This window comes from Anomaloglossus baeobatrachus, chromosome 1 (assembly GCF_048569485.1).
Source record: "Anomaloglossus baeobatrachus isolate aAnoBae1 chromosome 1, aAnoBae1.hap1, whole genome shotgun sequence".
In the NCBI taxonomy this organism is placed as follows: Eukaryota; Metazoa; Chordata; class Amphibia; order Anura; family Aromobatidae; genus Anomaloglossus; species Anomaloglossus baeobatrachus.
The window spans coordinates 77,153,786-77,160,964 of record NC_134353.1 but is presented as its reverse complement, the minus strand read 5'-3'; positions in this window follow the sequence as shown (position 1 = coordinate 77,160,964).

The following is a 7,179-nucleotide window of genomic DNA, read 5'->3' as shown; positions in this document are numbered from 1 at the left end:
CAAATGCAAAACCACACACCTGTAATCAACCCCAGACCTTTTAACTACTTCATTGATTACAGGATAACGAGGGAGACGCCTTCAGAGTTAATTGCAGCCCTTAGAGTCCCTTGTCCAATTACTTTTGGTCCCCTTAAAAAGAGGAGGCTATGCATTACAGAGCTATGATTCCTAAACCCTTTCTCCGATTTGGATGTTAAAACTCTCATATTGCAGCTGGGAGTGTGCACTTTCAGCCCATATTATATATATAATTGTATTTCTGAACACGTTTTTGTAAAAAGCTAAAATAACAAAACTTGTGTCACTGTCCAAATATTTCTGGACCTAACTGTATATATATATATATATATATATATATATATATATATGTATATGTGTGTGTGTGTATATATATACATGTGTGTGTGTATATATATATGTATATATATATATCTATATATATGTGTGTGTGTGTGTGTGCATATGTATGTATATATAATATATAATCAGCTCTGGCAAAAGTTAAGAGACCACTGCAAAATTTTCAGTTTTTAGGATTTTTCTCTTTATAGGTATATTTTCGAGTCAAATAAAAATTGTTCTTATCCTCTATAAACTACTGACGTCTCTGAATTTCCAAGCAATACATTTTGTATTTATTTTCTGAAAATGAGAAGTGGTCAAAATAACAAAACAATGCATTGCTTCCACACCTCAAATAATGCAAAGAAAACAAGTTCATAATCATTTAGAAACGACAATACTAATAATGTTTTACCTCAGGAAGAGTTCAGAAATCAATATTTTGTGGAATAACCATGATGTTTAATCACAGCTTTCATGTGTCTTGGTTGCTTTCCACCAGTCTTTTACACTGTTTTTCGGTGACCTTATGCCACTCCTGGTGCAAAAATGTAAGCAGTTCTTTGTTTGATGGGTTGTGACTATTCATCTTCCTCTTGATTACATTCCAGAGGTTTTCAATGGGGTCTGGAGAATGGGCTGGCCATGACAGGGTTTTGATGTTGTGGTCCTTCATCCACACATTGACCTAGCTGTGTGGCATGGCGCGTTGTCCTGCTGGAAAAAACAGTCCTCAGAGTTGGGGAACATTGCCTGAGCAGAAGGAAGCAACTGTTTTTCCAGGATAACCTTGTATGTGGCTTAATTCATACGTCCTTCGGAAACTTTAATCTGCCAAATTGGACCGTAGAAGACTGGAGTAAGGTAATCTTTTCTGATGAGTCTAATTTTCAGCTTTGCCCAACACCTGGTCGTCTAATGGTTAGTCAGAGACCTGGAGAGGCGTACAAGCCACAGTGTCTTGCACCTAGTGCATAATTTGGTGGAGGATCTGGGGATGCTTCAGGAAGACTGGAATTGGGCAGATTAAACTTTGCGAAGCACGTATGAATCAAGCCACATACAAGGTTATCCTGGAAAAACAGTTGGTTCCTTCTGCTCAGGCAATGCTCCCCATCTCTGAGGACTGTTTTTTCCAGCAGCACAATGTGACATGCCAAACAGCTAGGTCAATCAATGTGTTGATGAAGGACCACCACATCAAAACCCTGTCAGCCCAATGTCCAGACCTGAACCCCATTGAAAACCTCTGGAATGTAATCAAGAGGAAGATGGATAGTCACAACCCATCAAACAAAGAAGAACTGCTTACATTTTTGCGGCAGCAGTGGCATAAGGTCACCCAAAAGCAGTGTGAAAGACTGGAGGAAAGCAGCCAAGACGCATGAAAGCTAGGATTAAAAATCATGGTTATGCCACAAAATATTGATTTCTGAACTTTTCCTAAGTTAAAACATTATTAGTATTGTTGTTTCTAAATAATTTTGAACTTACTCAAAAATATAAAGAGAAAAATCAAAAAAACTGACAATTTTGCAGCAGTCTCTTAATTTTTGCCAGAGCTGTATATTTTCATAAAAATATCTTAAAGGGCTACTTTTAGCTTCATAAATGGTAATAGTAGCATTGTGCCTGTAAATTATAAGCAATTTTGCAATTTATTGTTTACTGAAATTTTCAGCCTTGCTTGAGATATTAAGGTCGTGATGCATTTTGGGTGCAGTTTGTTGCCCACATCTGCCTGTCTATCCTTATGCCAGCAAAGTCAATCAGAATTGTGAAGTGTTGTGCACACGCTGCTTCTTTTTTCCTTGCAGGTTTTGATGCAGAAATAAGAAGCAGCTGGATATTTGTTGGGGCGTTTTTTCCTGAGTTTTTTTTAAACGCTTCCAGTCATTGAATGCACTAAATAAAAACATCAAAAACATTTTTTGTGCAGACCGTGTGCACATACCTAAAAGAGATTGTCCACTACTTTTACATTGATGGCTCATCCTTAGCATAGGTCATCAATATGTGATATGTCAGGGGCCAACACCTCGCACCCCCGCCGATCTGCTGTTCTTGGTGCCAGTGGCGGCAGCTTGTGGCTGAATATGCTCAGTTCTGGAGCTGCCCCGTCTTTTGATAGTGGCTGCGGCAAGATACTGCACATCCATCTCCTATTGATTTGAATGGGAGTTAGATGTCTGTCTCCGCCCTTCTCTATCTGTATCTTTCCCTGTCTGTCTCTTTCCCTTTTTGTCTCTTTCCCTCTCTGTCTCTTTCCTTCTCTGTCTCTTTCCCTGTCTGTCTGTCTCTTTGTCTGTCTCTTTCCCTGTCTGTCTCTTTGTCTTTTTTTCTGTGTCTGTCTGTCTCTGTCTGTCTCTTTCCCTGGCTGCATTGTGACATGCCAACATTCTTCTGAAGTTCTGGCTGCACTGTAGCTCCCAGCTCCATTGACTGTAATGTAGGCAGATTTTTGGCAAATAACTGTAAAGCGCAGAGTTTAAATTTTCCTTTAAAACATAGTCTATGACAATCCACATGAGGCGTCTGTGCAAAATTTTGTGATTGTAAATGCAACACTGTGGATTCCTTTAACCCCATAGCGACGGCCTAACGTCTCAAGACGTCGGAAAAACAGGGTACTTATTCTGTTCCGACGTCTTGAGACGTCAGGCCGGAAAAACCCTGTAGCGCCCCCCAGTGACGAAAAATCTCGGGGGTTTCAGCTACCGGGGGTAGCTGAGACCCCCCAGATTATGAATCGGGGTGTTTTTTATGCACCCCGTTAATGCGATCGCCGGTATACACCGTATACCGGCGACAACATAAAAAAAAAAAAATGGCTGGTAAAATCTATTTATTTCTCATCTGACGTGATCAAACATGTCAGATGAGAAATAAATGTGAGCCCTTAGTGCCCCCAAAGCCCCCGGTACCGGAGAAATCAATCCAACCCCCCCCCCCCCCGGAAAATCCAAGATGGCGCCGACGCGCGCTGAAAACTCCCGCCGCCGCCGGCTCTGCATTCATTTCCCTCCGATCTGAAATGATCAAACATTTCAGATCGGAGGGAAATGTCCCCCTCCTGACCTCTCCTCCGGTACACCGGAGCTCTTTGGTCCCTGGAGCCCCCTCCAGTTCTTCAGAGCCCCCCTCCGGAGCGTGCAAGATGGCGCCGACACGCGCTGAAAACTGCCGCCGCCGGCTCTGCATTCATTTCCCTCCGATCTGAAATGATCAAACATTTCAGATCGGAGGGAAATGTCCTCCCCCTGACCCCTCCTCCGGTCCACCGGAGCCCTCTGGTCACCGGAGCCCCCTCCGGGTCTCCAGAGCCACCCCCCCTCCCCCGCATTCATTCTGCTCTTTCTGCCGCATGTGACACGTCACATGCGGCAGAAAGGTGTCCCCAGGTCCCACTAGGTCACCCCCCATCACCCCACCAGCCCCCGGTCATACGTTACCTGTCTGGTGATCCGTCCCGCGATCACGCCGCCTCCTTCTTGAATGCTGACGGCGCATGCGCAGACAGCGGCTGTCAGCTGGATTCCTCCCCCGGTCCACAGTGGAGCAGCCTGTGCATCAGCGACGTCAGTCTTGCAGGGACGCTGACGTCGCTGATGCACAGGCTGCTCCACTGTGGACCGGGGGAGAGTGAGTGCAGTAATCAGCAGTCTCTCCATGTGAGGAGTGTGGTCCTCACATGGAGAGACTGCTGTTCCAGAAAATGGGGGGTACGTTCTGTGAGCGTGCCCCTCATATTCTGGAATGAGGTTACTGCAGGTCACTCTGCCCTAAGTTGGACCGGGGCAGTGTGAGTGCAGTATTCTCAGATTACTGCACCCACACTGCTCATGGAGAGCTTGCTCTTCCAGAAAATGGGGGATACGTTCCCTGAACGTGCCCCCCATATTCTAGAAGATCCAGAGTCGGCGTGGGACCTCACGGATTACAGCGGATTACAGCGACCGTAATTTCTTTATTTTCAATAAATTGGGAAAAGAGGAATGTTTCGGGGAGTTTTTTTTTTCAAATAAATTTTTTTTTTGTCTTTTTTTTTTGTCTATTACTTGACTGGGTTAGTGATGTCGGGTATCTGTTTAGATGCCGTGACATCACTAACCCCAGGGCTTGATGCCAGGTGACATTACAGCTGGTATCAACCCCATATATTACCCCGTCTGCCACCGCACCAGGGCGCGGGATGAGCTGGGGCGAAGCGCCAGGATTGGCGCATCTAATGGATGCGCCACTTCTGGGGCGGCTGCGGCCTGCTATTTTTAGGCTGGGAAGAGTCCAATAACCATGGCTCTTCCCACCCTGAGAATACCAGACCCCAGCTGTCCGCTTCACCTTGGCTGGTGATCTAATTTGGGGGGGACCCCACGTTTTTTTTTTTTTAAAAAAAACGCCTGGGGAGCCCTCCAAATTGATCACCAGCCAAGGTGAAGCTGTCAGCTGTGGTTTGCAGGCTACAGCTGTCTGCTTTACCCTAGCTGGCTATCAAAAATGGGGGGGACCCCACGTCGTTTATTTTAATTATTATTTTTTTGGGGGGCTAAATACAAGGCTAGGCACCCTTTAGTGCCACATGAAAGGCACTAAAGGGCGCCAGCTTAGAATATGCAGGGGGTGGGACGTTATATATGTTTGACATGTATCCATTCATCCATTGTAGCATTTTAGGCTGTGCGCCCACAATCGGGATTTGCAGCGTTTTGGGCGCAGAGTGTTTTCCCTGTGTCCATAACGCTGCATTGTGCAGTAGAAGCACAGTGGAAGGATTTTTAGAAATCCCGTGCCCACTGTGCTTCTTTTCTCCGCCACATAAACTGACCTGTGGCGCAGCTTCCCGAGCCTCAGCATGTCAATTTATGCTGCGGAGATGAGTGTTCTCTGCAGGTAGCATAGAGCTCCACAGCGGCCTGAACCCAAATCCTGGGCATGGGCAGCTGCGTTCTCCCGTGGACAACACTCACATCTCTGCAGGAGGCTGACACTGTGTACTAGACGCCGTGTCGCTGGCTCATGGCCACATAGCCTAAAAGTGAGACATTGGTTGCTACAGCAACATTTTTGTGAAGTACCTGTGGATTCAAAATGCTTATTATACTCCTGAATAAAATCCAGTTTCCAAAATGGGGTCACTTGTGGGGGTTTCTAATGTATAGGTACCCAAGGGGCCCTGCAAATGTGACATGGTGCCCGCAATTTATTTCAACTTTTCCAGAATTCAAATGGTGCTGCTTCCATTCCAAGCCCTCCCATTTATCCAAACAGAGGTTTTTGGCCACATGTGGGGTATCCCTGTGCTCATAAGACATTGGATAACAACCTGTTGGGTCCACGGTTTGTTGTTGTCTCTTGAAAAAGTGAGAAATTTGATGCTGGAGCAACATTTTTGTGAAAAAAATGAAAATTTTCAATATGGCAACCTAAGCTTATCAAATTCTGTGAAGTATTCGTGGATTCATACTGCTCACTATACACCTAGATAAAAGCCTTGAGGTGTCTTGTTTCCAGAATGGGGTCACTTGTGGGGGACCGCCACTGTTTAGGCACCTCAGGGGCTCTCCAAATGCAACCTGGCGTCCGCTATTGATTCCAGCCAATTTTGCAGTCAAATGGCACTCCTTCCCTTCCGAGCCCTGCCATGCGCCCAAACAGTTGATTTCCACCACATATAAGGTATCGCCAAACTCAGGAGAAATTGCACAATAAATGTTATGCTGAATTTTTTCCTTTTACTCTTGTAAAAAAAAAAGCTACCTGGTTGAAATAACAATTTTGTGGTAAAATTTTTTTTTTTTTTTTTTTCATGGCTCAACGTTATAAAATTCTGTGAAGCACCTGGGGGTTCAGGGTACTCACCAAACATCTAGATAAATTCCTTGAGGGGCCTAGTTTCCAAAATGGGGTCACTTGTGTGGGGTTTCTGCTGTTTAGGTACCTTAGGGGTCCTCCAAATGTGACATGGTGCCCGCAATCTTTTTCAGCCAAATTTCCTTTCCAAAATTCAAATATTGCTCCTTTCGTTCCAAGCCCTCCCATTTGTCCAAACAAAGGTTTCAGACCACATGTGAGGTATCACCGCGCTCATAAAAAAGTGGTTAACAAACCTTGAGGTCACATTTTTGGAATTACCTCTTGAAAAAGTGAGAAAATTGATGCTAAAGCAACATTTTTGAGAAAATTATTAAAATTTTCAATATGACAACGTAACGTTAACAAAATCTGTGAAGTACCTGTGGATCTAAAATGCTCACTATACCCCTAGATAGAAGCCTTGAGGGGTCTAGTTTCCAAAATGGTGTCACTTGTGAGGGGTTTCTTCTGTTTAGGTACCTTAGCGGACCTGTAAATGCAACATGGTGCTCGCAATCTATTTCAGCCAAATTTGCTTTCCAAAATTCAAATATTGCTCCTTCTGTTCCGAGCCCTCCCATTTGTCCAAACAGAGGTTTCTGACCACATGTGGGGTATCGGCGCACTCATAAGAAAGTGGGGAACAAGTTTTGGGGTCCATTTTGTTGTGTTAGGTCTTCTAAAAGTGAATAAATTTGGGTTAGAGCAACATTTTTAGGTAAAATTTAATTTTTGCTTTTTTTCATTCCACATTGCTTTTGTTCATGTGAAGCACCTGAAGGGTTAATAAACTTCTTGAATGTGGTTTTGAGTACTTTGGGGCGTGCAGTTTTTATAATGGTGTCACTTTTGGGTATTTTCTGTCATCTAGGCCTATTGAAGTCACTTCAAATGTGATGTGGTCCCTAAAAAAATGGTTTTGTAAATTTTGATGTAAAAATGAGAAATCGCTGATAAACTTTGAACCCCTCTAACTTCCTA